This window comes from Musca domestica, unplaced genomic scaffold, assembly GCF_030504385.1.
Source record: "Musca domestica strain aabys unplaced genomic scaffold, Musca_domestica.polishedcontigs.V.1.1 59, whole genome shotgun sequence".
NCBI classification, from domain to species: Eukaryota; Metazoa; Arthropoda; class Insecta; order Diptera; family Muscidae; genus Musca; species Musca domestica.
Window position 1 is genome coordinate 4,551,261 of NW_026712362.1, and position 16,124 is coordinate 4,567,384.

The window sequence follows — 16,124 nt, forward strand, 5'->3', positions numbered from 1 at the left end:
GGAATGAGGAGGAGAAATATTTTCGCGATAATATTCGAGCGGAGAGCGGCATCGGCTGTTATGGCGGCCCACGCCATCGCCATGGCCGGCATTTAAGTTCTGCTGGCCAACCGAAGGTGCACATTTTCAGCTGACCTCTTTGGCAATAAAACACGATCAACACGACCCTAACGCCAAATTTAAGGATTTTAACGTTACTCGTAACGTAATTTTTGGTCGATTGTTCTATAATTGTGTCCTGTAGATTGACTGTAAAATCTGAAAAATATTTTTGTATTTTCTGATTTTCAGCTCTAAATGAATAATATTAATTTTAATATTGGTTAAGGTGATGCAATTTTAGGTATAAATAGGACAAATTACAGATTTCTTCACAAAATTCTAAACAAATTTTCGTGTAGGCAGGAATAATCTATCAGTAATTAAAAAATACCTCTTAAAATATTCTCCTCCCACAATGAAATTTTTTCAACCCATATTTTTTTCCCAAATTACCCTAAAAAAAGACAGCTTTTTTTTCAAACCCAAAAATAAAAATTAAATCTCGGAACGAAATGGGTTAACTGAACATTTTCTGCATGGGATGGAAGTTGTTGTCACATATACGTCCGATCGTAAATAAAACCTTTAACCTGTAGAAATAAATAAAGTTACAGATACATTGTTATTTTCATAAAATTTAATCAGTAATAATTTTTAATAACATTTTGAAAATTATTACGAGTATTAAAATTCGTACAATGTTTCGAACATTTTTCAACAGATATAGAGAATGCTTTTATTTTGTACCTCGTGCATCAGTTTAGCCACAATAACTAAAAAATATTTCTCATGGTGTTCTTGTACATCATCTTATTTTTCACATCAATACCTTGACACAATTTTTAACAAAAACAAAATAAACGAAAAAAAAAAAACGTATTTTTTCTCACAAATATCGAAATTAGTATTACATTCATGAAATAAAAAAGTACAAGTGTGTGAATGTGCGTTTCAAAAAAAAAAAAAAAAAAAAAAAAAATGCACCCATAAACACTTGCACACTTGTGTAGTTCAACATCAAAAGGAAATTGAGAGTTTGTTTGATTTGAAGAGACATATTGTCGCATACATATGCATTGCATATACCTTTTAATACATGTTGATGTACAGACATACCGGTCTGAATCGAATGAATAACCAAACGTGACTGGGAAAGATGTACCTGTATTCATTCATTCATTCATGCCATACATAAATACGTCCAGTTGCGTAGTATTTATTTATTGTGTGTTGTCCTGCATATGTTTTTTGTTTAACACCCATATTTTTTTAACACCCATCACACCTCTCTCCATTCATGATGTTGATGATGATGATGCCTATACAAATATTGTGTTGCGCTGCACTTGGCTGATGTTGATGGTGTTGTGTGAAGTTGTCTGTCGTCATACATCAGGGGTTACTGTCGTTTGTTACTTGTCAGCTCGTTGCCGACACGTTTATCACCAACGAGAAATATGTGTGCAGTTGTCTTTTATTTTTTTGAAAAATGTTTTTCTTTCTTTAGCTTGGATTGATAAAAGGAGTGTGCACATTAGAGGGAGAAATATTTTTTTTAAACAATTTTAATACACCCATTCTACTGTATAAAAATATGCGTTGCAAATAATTGGAACGCAAAGGGACCATTGACAAATGTATAATGTATTGAAGAAATGATATCATTCATTTATTTTCTCTGAATCCAAAATTAAAAGTATAAAATTATTAAAGTCAAAGGAAAACGTTTCAAATTTGCTTTGCAAATTTATAGAGGGAATTTTTCAAACCTTAACGAAATATAAACATGAATATTTACTTATTTTTTTTTAATGACTATGCTAGTGTTGACAGAATTTTTGAAAGCATAGCTATATATATGAACCAGTAAAGAAAGTCTGAAAGTAGGGCGGGCCGACTTTATGATACCATACACCGCATTGCTAATTTAGTAGAGCTCCACATAACAATTAAAAGTTTTTATGGGAGAATTCCATCATACACGCTATGATTATAATTATAATTTAAAGTTTAAAGGACTAAATATGCCGAAGCATTTGTATCAATTAAATTCGGACTTGTATTGCACATTTGGTGCACTATTAATTTGCTATATCAATATCGGAATCGATCTCGATAAAATTTGGCAAAGATATTTCTGAGCTGTATTTGATGTATTTCCTTGAATATCGTTGTTAGGGAGTGCATATTAAGGCTGTGGGTAACAAATATGACAAATCGGATGAACAGTATATATGGGAGCTATAGTTATATCTGAACCGATGTCGATAAAATTTAGCAAATGTATTTATGAGCTGTATTTGATATATTTCCCCAAATATTGTTGTTACAGACTGCATATTACGGCTGCGGAGGACAAAAATAACAAATCGGAAGAACAATATATATGGAAGCTATAGCTATATCTGAACCGATTTCGATCAAATTTGGCATACTTATTTTCAGGTCCAATCTGATCGTACGTGCAAAATTCCATACTATTCGGACTGATATTACACGTTTGGTGCACAATAAAAGGAAAATCGGACTAAGATATATATGGGAGCTATATCTAAATTTTGATTTTTGGACAAAACAAATGATTTGTGCAAAATTTCATCTGGATAGGGCAATAAATGCGAACTGTACTTTGTTTACAAAAATACATGGACGGACAGACAGACGGACGGACATGCATAAATCAACTCAGAATGTAATTCTATGCAGATCATCAAAAGCACCATGGGTCTACCAGTTACAAACAAATGCACAAAGACATAATACTCTGACCACCTTTTGGTGTAGGGTATAAAAAGTAAAAAAGCAGTATGTAAGGCCGGGTCGAACTTTATATGCCCTTCACCATTTGGAAGGAACTTCAAAATTTTCAAAAAAAAAAAAAAAAAAAAAAAAAAAAAGTTGGAAAGTTCTTTTAAAATCATAACACGTAAAAAAGCTGTAAGTTTCGCCGGGCCGAACTTTGAATACCCTCCCAAGCCTGAATGGGGGCTATACCAAAACGTGGAACCGCACAGACAATTTTCTCTCATAGGCTGTAGTATCCATTGCGAACTTTAAATGCAAAATTTTAAACAATTCCGGTGAATAATGTCGCTAAAATCATCAAAATACCGAATAGTGGGATGTGCCTTTATATGGTGTCTATACGGAGACGTGAATCTTCGCGGACCTTCTGTCAGGCTGTAGTATCTATTGCGAACTTTAAATACCGAATTTGACACAATTCCGGTGAATAATGTCGCTAAAATCATCAAAATACCGAATATCGGGAGATGCCGTTATATGAGAGCTGTACGAACACGTGGACCTGCACAGACAATTTTCTATCATAGGCTGTAGTATCTATTGCGAACTTTAAATACCAAATTTTAAACAATTCCGGTGAATAATGTCGCCTAAATAAAATACCGAATATCGGGAGGTACCGTTATATGGGGGGCTATACGGAGACGTGGACCTACACAGACAATTTTCTGTCATAGGCTGTAGTATCCATTAGGAACTTCAAGAATATACAACTAATTAAGAATATATATACTTTGTTGGGTCTAAAATGTATAGTTAGAAAGTATAGCTCAAACTTAATATGCCCTCCATACTATTGTGGAGGGTATAAAAAAACGTTGAAAAGTTCTCTTAAAATTACTAAAATACTTAATATTGATAGGCATTTTCCTGTCACAAGCTGTAGTACCCGTTGCCCAGAGATAGCCAACATCGGTCTACTTCTTCTGGTACCTACCCCCACAAAAATTCGAAATTTTCCAAAAAAAAAAAAAAAAACAAATTGTTACTGCACTGAAATAGAAATGATAATCCGAGTTTGCTCCAACTTTGCAAATCGTTATATTTCCATCAGTGCTAGGTCAGGTGCAAAAATGGATAATATTGGTAAATTCCATCAAGTAACTCCCCCAAATGTGGTTAAAATTTTAAAGAACTATAACTTTTATAAAATGTGATGTAAGAGTCTGATTGTCTTCAAATCACACACATCACATTATATTTCTTCACCCTACATCTGGTGTAAAGATGGGATATTTGGGTCCAATCCAATCCTTCTGGTATCTCCCCCACAAAAGGATCAACATTTTGAATATCGACGAAGCTCATAAAACCCGAAATCAGCATTCGATTCCATTCATCTGTTGTGAAGGAAATATATATTTGCGAAGCCCTTCTGGTACCTCGCGAACAAAGGATACAATTTTTAATACTTTTTTTATCTGTCATAACTTGCTAAACAACGCAGAGATTCTTTACAACTTGCTATACATAAATATATGTCTCTCAACCAGAAACCTGTGATGAACATGAAATTTATGATTTCCCATAAGTTGTTCGATTTTCTTGTAATTTTGCGCATACCAATGTTTTTATCTGTATTACATGAGGTATGAAAATGGAATACTTGGGTCGACAATATCTGGTACCTCATGCACATTTTAAAATGTTCTAAAAAAAAAATTATTATATATCTCATAAAAAGTGAAGGTAGTAGTCAATGTAGTCCAAACTTGTCAAACTTATATCAAATGTATTTAGTTCCGGTACGAAATGAACAAATTTGATCCATTTCTTCGGAACCCACCGCATAGCGGGTTAACAATTTGAATGATCGTAGCAGAAGTCAAAATATATTTAAATAATTGGCTGAGGGTATACATCTGTCGGCACAACCGACTGATACTATTTAACTTGCTTTTAATGTTCTACTGACTATAGATATCTTCAAAAAGTTCCATACTCAACTTCAAAATTGAACTCTTCAATCCTCTCCGAATTCCTAAATTTCTGTTTATGAAGCATCCGCTTAACCCTCCTCCCTTATGTTAGGTTTTGTGGTTCCAGATATTCGTATGCATATGCAATGTACCCTACATATGAATAGAGCACAATTATAAATATGCACATATGTTAAAGATAAACAATAAATATTTTCATGTAAATATTTTGAGAGTTATGTTTCAATATCTCTAGGACGTTACGTCGTTATGCATGTACCCACTACATGGCGCTATCTGAACATTCATACCTTTGCTAAATTTTCAGGTATACAACTTGTGTTACCAACGAATTATGTTTCATGCCTTTTGCCAAAAAATCTCTCACACACACACTCCCACACACCAAAACTAGCTTGTTTCCTTTTCCAGCCATCCATCCGTCCATCCGTTGAGTATAACACACACAAAATATCTAAGGCCTAACTATTCCATCCATTGTAGCACCCTAAATGCCAAACGAAATGCAAATGCCTACTGCATCTTCTTTACCACCCCTCTCCACCTCACAGCTCTCTTTCTATGGCGCGCTCGCCCAAAATATGCAATTCCATGTTCGTTGCGTTGAATTTGTGGCCAACTTTACATGAATATGCACTAACGGGCCTGTTATCTGCATTTCAATGTCCATTGCTTAGTTCAAAAAGTGAAAACTTTTCTCTGTTTTCGTTGTTCACACTTTAACGAACGAACGAGCGAACGAATGTGTGTGTGTGTGTGTTTGTGTGGGCTGTCGTTGCAAAGTTTTCATTTCAAAATAATGGAAATTATTTTCACAGAAGTTGACAACTAGAAAAATACTAGAACTTCTAGTGCAGCAGAAGAAGCTTACAACCGAAAAGTTTCCAATTTATGATAAGGCCAATGTGAAATATTGTGGAATTTTCATATATAGCCAGTTTTCTAACAGGAGTCATAAAATGGACTTTCTTGGAAAGTTTTTTTTTCGTTTATACTGAGGCATAGTTTGAAAGACTGTTAATTGCAAACAAAAAAAAAAAAAAAAGAATATTTAAAACTAAAACGAAATTTTAAATGAAATTTCTATTACATTCTGTAAAGATCACTAAAGAGAAGATCAGACAATAAACAAATCAGATTAATTTAAATAATTTGGAGATAAAAAAGTAAAAGACCAAATTCAAATAAAAAAAAAAAAACAAGTAATAAATCTGTAAGTTCGGCCGAACTTTGGATACCCTCCTTCAATTTTCAAAAAAATAAAATCCGTTTAAAATTCTTTTAAAATCTTAAAAATACCGAATGTAGCCTTTGTATTAGGGTCTATACGTCTCTGGAGGTAAAACAAAAGACAAACAATTGTCCATCTAATTGAAGAGAGCAAAGCCCCTATCGTCATCGGACGACGACGTAGACCTGCATAGACAACATTTTTATAAGCCATTAAACATTTCAAATGCGAAACTTGAAAAAAGTTTAAAAAATCAGTCGGTTTTGCCGCCAGATGTATACCTCCAGCCGATGCCAGTTTATTATTATTGTGATAATTTAAAATGTTGACCTTTTATGGAATAGATACCGCGTGAGGTACCAGATATTGGACTAAGTCATTCTACTTCATCTAATACTGTTCAACATATTTGGATGTCGACAATTTTAAGAAAATCGGACATTTATAACCATTTTTTTGAGAATAATTGTTAATCATAAATTAAAACTTTTGTGGCGGAGGTACGAGAAGGAGTTCGCCTTTAAATTGCATATTCACATCAGATCATAGATTGAGAAAAATATATCGATTTTCCTAGTTTGAAAAGAATCGCCTATATGTTTCGCAATTTATGAGAAATATATGCATTGCAAATTGTAAACTTTTGTGGGAGTGGTACAAAAAGGAGTAGGACTATATCTATAATTTTCAGAACAGAAATGAGTTAGTAAAAATATTGGGATATATGAAATTTGAAGGTAATCGGATGCTCATTTCGCATATTATGAGAGATATAATTAATCAAAATTTTGACCAGTTGAGGGGGAGATCCTCATCAAATCTTGTATAACAAAATAATTTGGGGCATGTGAAATTTAAAAAGGATCTGATGCTTATTTCACATTTTATGGGAAATATAATTGTTAAAATTTGACCCGCTATGGGAGAGGTACCAGAAGGAGTAGTCCGACATATTCCATTTTCATACAGGTCATGTGTTGATAGAAATATAAAGATGTGGCGAGTATAAAAGGAACCGGATGCTCATTTCATGATTTACGAGCTTCAAGGCTATTCAAAATTTTCTCCCGTTATCTGGGAGGTACCAAAAGATAGACCATAGACCGATGTATCCCATCTCCGGTTCGATCTCTACCATAAGATCTTGTATTGATGGAAATATTAATATGTACCAAGTCAGAATGGAAGAGGATATTAATTTCGCGTTTAATGAACTTCAGAGATATTCAAAAATTTGACACTTTGTGGGGGAGGTACTAGAGGGAGTGTACGCATATATCTCATGATCACAGAAGATCATTTGCTAGTAAAAATAATGGGATGTGTGAAATATGAAGTCAACTCGACGCTTATTTTGGATTTTATGATCATGTCTGTTATTCAAAACATTGAACCTTTGTGGGGAGGTACCAAAAACAAAGGTCCGATCCCTCCCATATTTATAACAAATCTTGTGTTGATGGAAATTTTAAGATATACAAAGTCAGGATGGAATGGGATGTTAATTTCGCGTTTTATGATCTTCATGGACATTTAATATTTTTTAATTTTGTGGAGGAGGTACCAGAAGGAGTGGACCGATATATCCCATCTGAACAGCAGATCTTGTGTTAGTAGAGGTAATGTGATGTGTGAAGTATGAAGAGAACCGGATGCTTATTTCGGATTTTATGACCATTTTTTTTATTCAAAATTTTGACCCCTTGTAAATGAAGTACCAGAAGGAATGGTCCCATCTCTACAATCTTTCTAACATATTTTGTGTTGGTGGAAATATTGAGATGTGTCAAGTCTGAGCGAAATCGGATTTTTTAGGAGTTTCATGTATATTCAAAATTTTGACCTTTTGTGGGGAAGGTACCAGAAAAATATATGGATCGATATATTCCATCTTCACACCCGACTTTGGGTTAATAAAGATATAGTAATGTGTGTAATTTGAAGATAATCGGACTTTTATATTGCATTTTGTAAGAGTTATAATTATTCAAAATGTTTACCCTTTGTGTAGGAGGAACTTGATGAAGAAGACCGATATTGCCCACTGATGCATATAGTAGTAGGAATTTCGAAGTTAGAGCAAAATCGGATAATACTTTCTCTTTTTACGCAATATCTTTTTTTGAAAATTTCGACTTTTTGTAGGGGATGTACCAGAAGGAGTCTTCTGATACTGCCTATCTCCGAAACCCGATCTAAGTTTGATAATTATATTACGATGTACAAAATTTCGACCAAATCGAATAGTTCCTTCGAGAGTTATCACATTCTGAATCGATTTATGTATGTCCGTCCGTCCGTCTGTCCATGTGTTTTTGTAAACAAAGTACAGGTCGCATTTATTGTCTGATTAAGATGAGATTTTCCACAAATCATTTGTTTGGCCCAAGGACGAACGCTATTGAAGTTGGTAGTAATCGGATCAGATTTAGATATAGCTCTCATATATAGTGTCCTCCAGTTTTATAAGTATTGTGAACCAAATGCGTAATAACAGTTCAAATCAAATGCATTTTAGCACACACGGCCAGATTCAATCCAGAGAAATGTCTGGCAATTTAGGTGAATATCGTTTTAGATTTAGATATAGCTCCAATATATATTTTCGTCCGATTTCAATTTTATTGTGCTCCATAGGTGTCAGAGGGCTGCAATGAGTATGATTGAGTAGGCTTGATCACACACAGTAGAAATACAATCAAACTAAATCAGTCGGTCAGATTTAACATGTTCATTCGAGTTGCTCAAGACAAACGAAAAAGTTGTGATCAAACATGTATTAATCGAAGTGTTGTGTTCGCAATCAAACAGCTCCCATGAGTTATTTGTTTACGAATTTATGTTGAATTGTTTATAACGGATCGATCATCTATGATGAGTCTGATCGGTTTGATTCATCCTAGTGAAGTGAGTGATTTGATTAAAACACAAATGTTCGAGTCAGAGCGAAATTATAATTGTAATTTTACTAAGGATTTCTAAAGCTGTCCCCATTAAAAAATTGGTACAAATTATTTTAAAAAAACGGACAAAATTTCTAGAACCGTTATTTCGATGAGGAACGTTTTGTCCGTATGAAAAATTGTATATACCCTCTGTAGTCATATGGCTACAAATTATATCCATATTTCAGAGAGATTTACTATATGATAAAATATATTTCTCTTTTCTAAGGTATGATAAATAAAAATTGTTGCTACCATAAAAATAGTAAGGAAAAAATCAAACGGAGATATACGCCACCTGGAAATTACAATTTGAAAAATATTACTTTACCATAAAGCACACATCGCATCATAATCAACTGTCATTATTCTTATAACTTTTATTTACCTACTAAATACATTCTAAATATCCTTTCTAAATATTTACACACCGTATTATCCGTTTAATTTGCAAATAATGCCAGCCGTGGTGCTTTCCCACCCTTCTTTCGCATCACATATTTACATATTTGACATGCAAGCGCATAGATAATTGCATTTGTGTTTTGTTATTGAATTTAATGTGACACGATAACGTACGTAAACCATATCAGTTTTGTAATATATTTACCAACTGATATAATTGTAAATAAATAAATATACACACATATAAATATTTTCAATGGGTTTAATCGTTTGGATGATTTATTCGTCCACATAAATATTGTAATTGGATTAATGTTAAACGGGAAAATTTTTCTAATTTTAAAATATCGACTCCCTGTTGGGGAGTTTTAATTAGTGAAATGCAAATATGGAAAAACGTTTCAGATTTAATACAATTTATGGAAATCAACTTAATTTTGTTTGACAAGTTAGATTATCATGGTGTAATACAAAAACGTGTAATGCTGAATGAACACCTAGTAACCTACATCAAGTTTTCTGCTGCTAAGATACAATAAAAATATTGTATATATAATATCATTTAATTAACTTGACCATAAAATACCAATAAATTGTAAATTGTACAATAAAAATAGTTTGGACATGACAAATAAAATTTGATCGTTACCATAGTCATAAAAGAAGTACATCTTTGGCCGAAAGTCAAAATAATATCCAATTCTTCTTACTTTTTGGCTCCTCAAATGGTATGCCAAAATAAACAAATTATACCATCAGCCATATGGCTACAGAGGGTATGTATCATTTGATACGGCCAAATTGTGCCTCATCGAAATTACGGTTTTGGATCACGAATATTTTTATAAACACAAAACGTGGTGTGAAGAAGGGAAAAAATGGTATACTCCCTCCCCAATAATAGCTCAAAATTTTGAATGGCCATGAACCTCGTAAAACGCGAAATGAGCATCCATTTCCTTTGAAGTTCGTCAAACCCCAAATATTTCTATCAAGACAAGATTTGTTGTAAAGATCTAGTACATATCGCACAAAGGATCAGGATTTTCAATGACCAAAACGATGGTAAGAAGCGATATTTCCAATAGCATAAGATCTGGTGTGAAGAAGGAATATATCGGCTCACTATTCTGATACCTTCTCCAAAAAGTGTCAACAATAATCATATCGCTCATAACATGTGAAACAAGTCAGCCATTCTTGTCAAACTTGGTCTATCTAAATATCAACCAGCATTCTGATGAGAATCTGCAATTTATCGGCCCACTCCTTCTGGTACCTCCCCCATAGGAGGCCAACATTTTGAATAATTGTTACCCTTATAATATGTGAAACAAGTCAGTGATTTTCATTAAACTTCGTGTATCTCCATTTATGATAATCATAGATGTAATGGATAATTTGTCCACTCCTAATGGTTAAACTGTTGACTAACAATTACTTCGATAGGATTGTAAATAAGTGTTTGACTTTCTTAAATTTTTTGTTTAGACGAAGTAGAAGTTCGGTCCACTGTATGTGGTACATCGCTCATATTCCAAAATACGTTTATTTCAGCCGATGGTCGCTCTCCGCTCTTATTAATCCACCGTCACAGCAGAATTAATGCCGAATATTATCGCGAAAATATTCTGGATGGTGTATTAAAGCCTTGGGCATGCAAACATTTTGACCGCAGACCTTGGACATTCCAACAGGACTTAGTACCATCACACTCAGAATGGTACCAACCAAGAATGGTTACAAAATGAGGTTCTTCGCTTCATTTCCAGCGCACAATGGCCACCAAAATTTCCGGATACCTATCCGTTGGACTATTGTGTCTGGAGCATTTTTCAAAGCAAGGTTGGCACTAAAAAATAACACATTGTTGATCACCTCAAGCAAGCGCTTCGCCGGGAATAGGCCAAAATACCGCAAAGCAACATTCGGGTATCATATGACGGTTTCATTGGCCGTTTGAAGGCCATAATTCAAAGATGACCAATTCCAACAAATCGAAACTTATTCTAAAATTTGATGCTATTTCCGACATTTTTTGCATTCATTCAATAAAATTAAAAAGAAATGTAAAAATTATGGCTTTTGACTTAGTTGCAGGTTTTTTTATCTCACCGTGTATATGTGGCTACTGAGGGTATATATCAGCTAATACGACCACAACATGCCTCAGCGGAATAACGATTTTGGACCCTATGTCTCTTTAGACCAAATCCATTTCCCTTCATTTGGAGTCGATCTACAAGTATCCGTTCGGCTGTCTGACTGGTTGGTGCGCACGATAACTCTCGGTGGGAGATGGACAATATCGGTGCACCCCTTACGCTACCTTCCCCACAAAAAATCAAAATTTTCACAGAAAATAATTTACCTCATAGACTAAGAAAGGATCATCCGATTTTGTTTGAACCTTGCAAATCCTAGTATTTTTATCTGTGCTAGTCAAGTGCGAAATTGACAATACAGACCCACTTCTTTTAGTGTAGTTCAGACAGGCAGATTAATTTGGAAATGGGTACGAAAAGTATTAAATTGTACTAAATTTGATAGTGAGTGAAATTATGAGTTTTGGTATGCGTATGATTTTCTATGTAGGTCCAGAATTTCGTATATCCCTCATACAACGGTGCCCTCAGATATTCGGTATTTTGATGATCTTAGCGACACTATTCGCCGGAATTGTTTCAAATTTCGTGTTTAAAGTTCGATGGCAGAACATAGCTTATGCAGAGCCACGTCTTCATATAGCCTCCATATAACCGTTTTCTTTTGAGCGGCAGTTTTCGATGGAACTCAAATATAAAATATTAAAATTCTGGTTGTAACCGTACAATACCTGGTGCTTTTGGTACCATTTTAGTACGAATTTCCACAAAACACCCGCAAACACCCATATATTCATGTCATGCATGCTGAGCGGCCTGTACATGAAATTTGGAGACTCTAGACCTAAAGGCCTAGATTTTGAACACAAAAACAAAATTCTGTACTCTTAACACGAATTTCTAAAAACACCGCCTTATAGACGTACTACCCACTAACAGCTACCTATTTGCTATTTTTTTTTTATAAAGATGTAAAAGCTTTAACCAGATAGGGTACACCCCTCGGCAGCTATCATAAGCCCTCACATATACCCTGACCACTTTCCTTAAGCGGATTTTGTTCTAAGCGATATGGGTTCCACTTGATCCTCTGGAACAAAAACCAACCTGAATTCCCAACCCCTCACAGTAATTCAACAAAAGATATTCCATACAATTATCTAGAATACCAACTACATGGGTGTCAGTGTAATTTGTTTCTCAGTAAAATTAAAATCTAAGCCTAGAAAATTTGTAATGGGCGGTTGTTTGTTGGTCTTCATAATTTTCGGCTCCAAGAAAATATTACAATGCGTTAGCATAAATTATAACTACATCTTCGGCACACATACATAACATAACAACATTACAAAAACCCACTCACACACACACGGATACATAAATACATTAGACGCCTTTTATCCATATCTCCTATCAGATGTCGTGTGCTATTGTTTGGCGTTGACAACAACGGGATACCATATCCACGAGAGGGAGAGTGAGTAAAATTATATCTTCCTCTCTTCTTTGCTGAAAATTATTTCGTTGTATTTGTTATTCCTTAATGTGAGAGAGTGTGAGTGAGTGTGTGTGTGTGTGTTTTTGTGCCTCAAATCATTGTTGTAAAGTCTCGCCTTTTGTCTTGGCTTTGCGGCATATGCTTGTCTTATCTTTTGCTAAGATTTGGTTTATAGACAAGTTGGTTTGTAGTGGGGTTGTTGCTATTATATATGTAAAATGTCTTTGTTTATTGTCGCAATAGCAGAATTCTATTTCGACACTGTTTGCCTGTAGGCATAGCCTGAAAACAACTGCCGCCTGCCAGTGGGAGCGTGTGCGCTCCGTTCCGCTGTGTTTATCTACAGGAAATGTGTAAAGTGTATGCTTAGCATATTACAATTGATCTTTAAATTTGTCTTATCTCTAATATTTGTTGCTACGACTTCCTACGCAGTAATAGCAAAGTTAATTATAGAGAACAATCCAAGGCAACACACACACACACACACACTCATGACAACATGAAATTATAGTGAATAAAAGAATGTAATGTGGAGGGATATTGGGATGTTCCTAAGCTGAGCATGCGACTTTTCTAAAATTTTGAAGAAACAAGTAAGAAGCTGTAAGTTTGAAACAAATTTAAAAATTTTCCTAAAATGACCCTTACTTCAAATACGAAATTTGGAACAATTCCAGTGAATAATGTCGCTAAAATCATAAAAATACCGAATATATGGAGGGACCGACATATGGGGGCCTAAAACTGCGTAGACTTCACGTACGAACTTCACTGCGAAATTTGAAACAATTCCGGTGAATAATCTACCTAAAATCATCAAAATAGCGAATATAGGGAGGTACCGATATATGGAGGCTATGCAAAGACCTGGACCTGAATTGAAAATTCTCTGTCACAGGCTGTTGTGCCAGTTACGAACTTCAAATACGAAATTTGAAACAATTCCGTGAACAATGTCACTAAAATCATCAAAATATCGAATATTATGAGGTACCGATATATTTGGGCTATACGAAGACCTGGATCTGTAAAAACAATTTTCTGTCATAGGCTGTAACATCCATTATGAACTTCAAATTCGAAATTTAACAATTCAATTCAGGTTATTAATATGTCTAAAATCATAAAAATACCGCATATAGGGAGGTACCGATATGTGGGGGCTATGCGAAGCCTGGACCTGCATACACAAGTTTCTTCTTGAAATACGAAATTTTAAATAATTCCGGTGAACAATCCGGAGGAATGGGAGCTATACGCAGACCTGGACTTGCTTAGCTAATTTTCTGTCACAGGACGTAGTACCCGTTAAGAATTGGAAATACGAAGTTTGAAACAATTCTGGTGAATAATATCGTTTAAATCAGCAAAATAAAAACCGTTATATAGAGGCTATACCTTAACGTAGACCTGTAGAGACCTTTTAAATATCCTGCACACATAACACAAATTTGAATAAAATGTTATCAACCTACTTCAATTCGTTCGGAAGCTAGAGTAATTTCCACAGTCAGACATCGTTAAATCGACATAGATTTTATCTACATTGTGGGGTCTAAAATGTATATATCGAGGTGTTGTAAACCGAATATCAGCTTTAACATGGGGTGTATACTATGGTGGAGGGTATAATAACTCAAATAGCGAAATTCACATAATCATATAATTTGTTTGGAAATTGTGTCAGAAGCCTTCAAAATCGGGAGGTATTCTTGCATGGCTTTACAATTAAGTGGACGTTTATCAAAGTTTTTTTTTTTTTTTTTTTTCTGGAGAGAGAGATCAGGCCTTCCAAGAACCCCAATTGTGAAGTTTCAGCTGATTTGGTTGGAAATTGTGGAAAAAACCTGCAGAAAATCTGGAGGTATTTTTATGTGGGTGCTACGCCGAATATTGGACCTACATTGAATTTTTTTGAAGGGAGAGAAAGAATATTTAAGAATTTTAGCAGAAAGCTCAAAAATACCGAAAATCGAGAGGTACCATTTCGTAAGGGCTATTCCAATTATGGGAACTTCATTTTTTGCGCGATAGAACACACCTTTTAGGAATCCCAAATGTCAGAAACTTTAAAAATAGCGAAAATGGGGAGGCACCTTTCCATGGGGCCTATACCAACTAGTGGACCTTCATTGAACATTTTTTGCACGGAGAGAACAGGCCGTTGTAGAACTCCAAATGTCAAGTTTCAGATGATTTGGTTGGAAATTGTAGCATAAACCTTCAAAACACCAAAAATCGGAAAGTAGCGTTATAGAAGGGCTATACCAATTAGTTGACCTGAATCGAACATTTTTTGCAAGAACAGTCCTACCGATAGCCCCATTTGTCAAGTTACATCTAATTTGGTTGTGGCAGAAACCTTCAAAATATCGAAAATCGGGAGGTGCCGTTATATTAAGGATATGCCAATTGGTGGACCTGTTGCGAATATTTTTTTTTTTTTTTTTGCAGGCAGAAAACAGACCAATCCAATGAAGTTTCATCTAATTTGGTTGGAAACTGTGACAGAAACATTCAAAATACCGAGATTATGGAGGAATCGTTCTAGGGAGCATAGACATAGACCACATAGCCCATTTCCAATACTAATCGGCTTCCACATAATATAAAACATTGTGCCAAATTTCAAAGTCCTAGATTAAATAATGTGGTTTAAACCGACAGAAGGATATCGCTAAATCTCCTAATATAATTGTATTCTTATCAGGAATATATATACTTATTGGGGTCTTCGAGGAATATGTCGAGGTGTTGCAAACGGAATTGCAAATTTAATGTACACTCCATAGTTGGTGAGAAGTACAATAACAATTTACTTGCTTGGCTGAACATATTCTATGTAAATATCAGCGTACATGGGTGCGTATGATATTTAATATTTCAGCATTTACCAAGTTAAGAATACGTATACGCCAGTTGGAACTCTTAATACTTCAGTATTTACAATAATGGGAACATGGAAATATGACTTAGAACACTTTTCCACAATTGCATTTTATGCAAAAAATTCCCATAATTTTCTTCAATTAACAATCCCACCCCAATACACCTCCGATTGAATTGATAAAACGACTAAAAACAAAAGCCTTTTCATATGAATACTTGAATAGAGTAAAAAAAATATATAATTTTTTTCGCTTGAGCCCA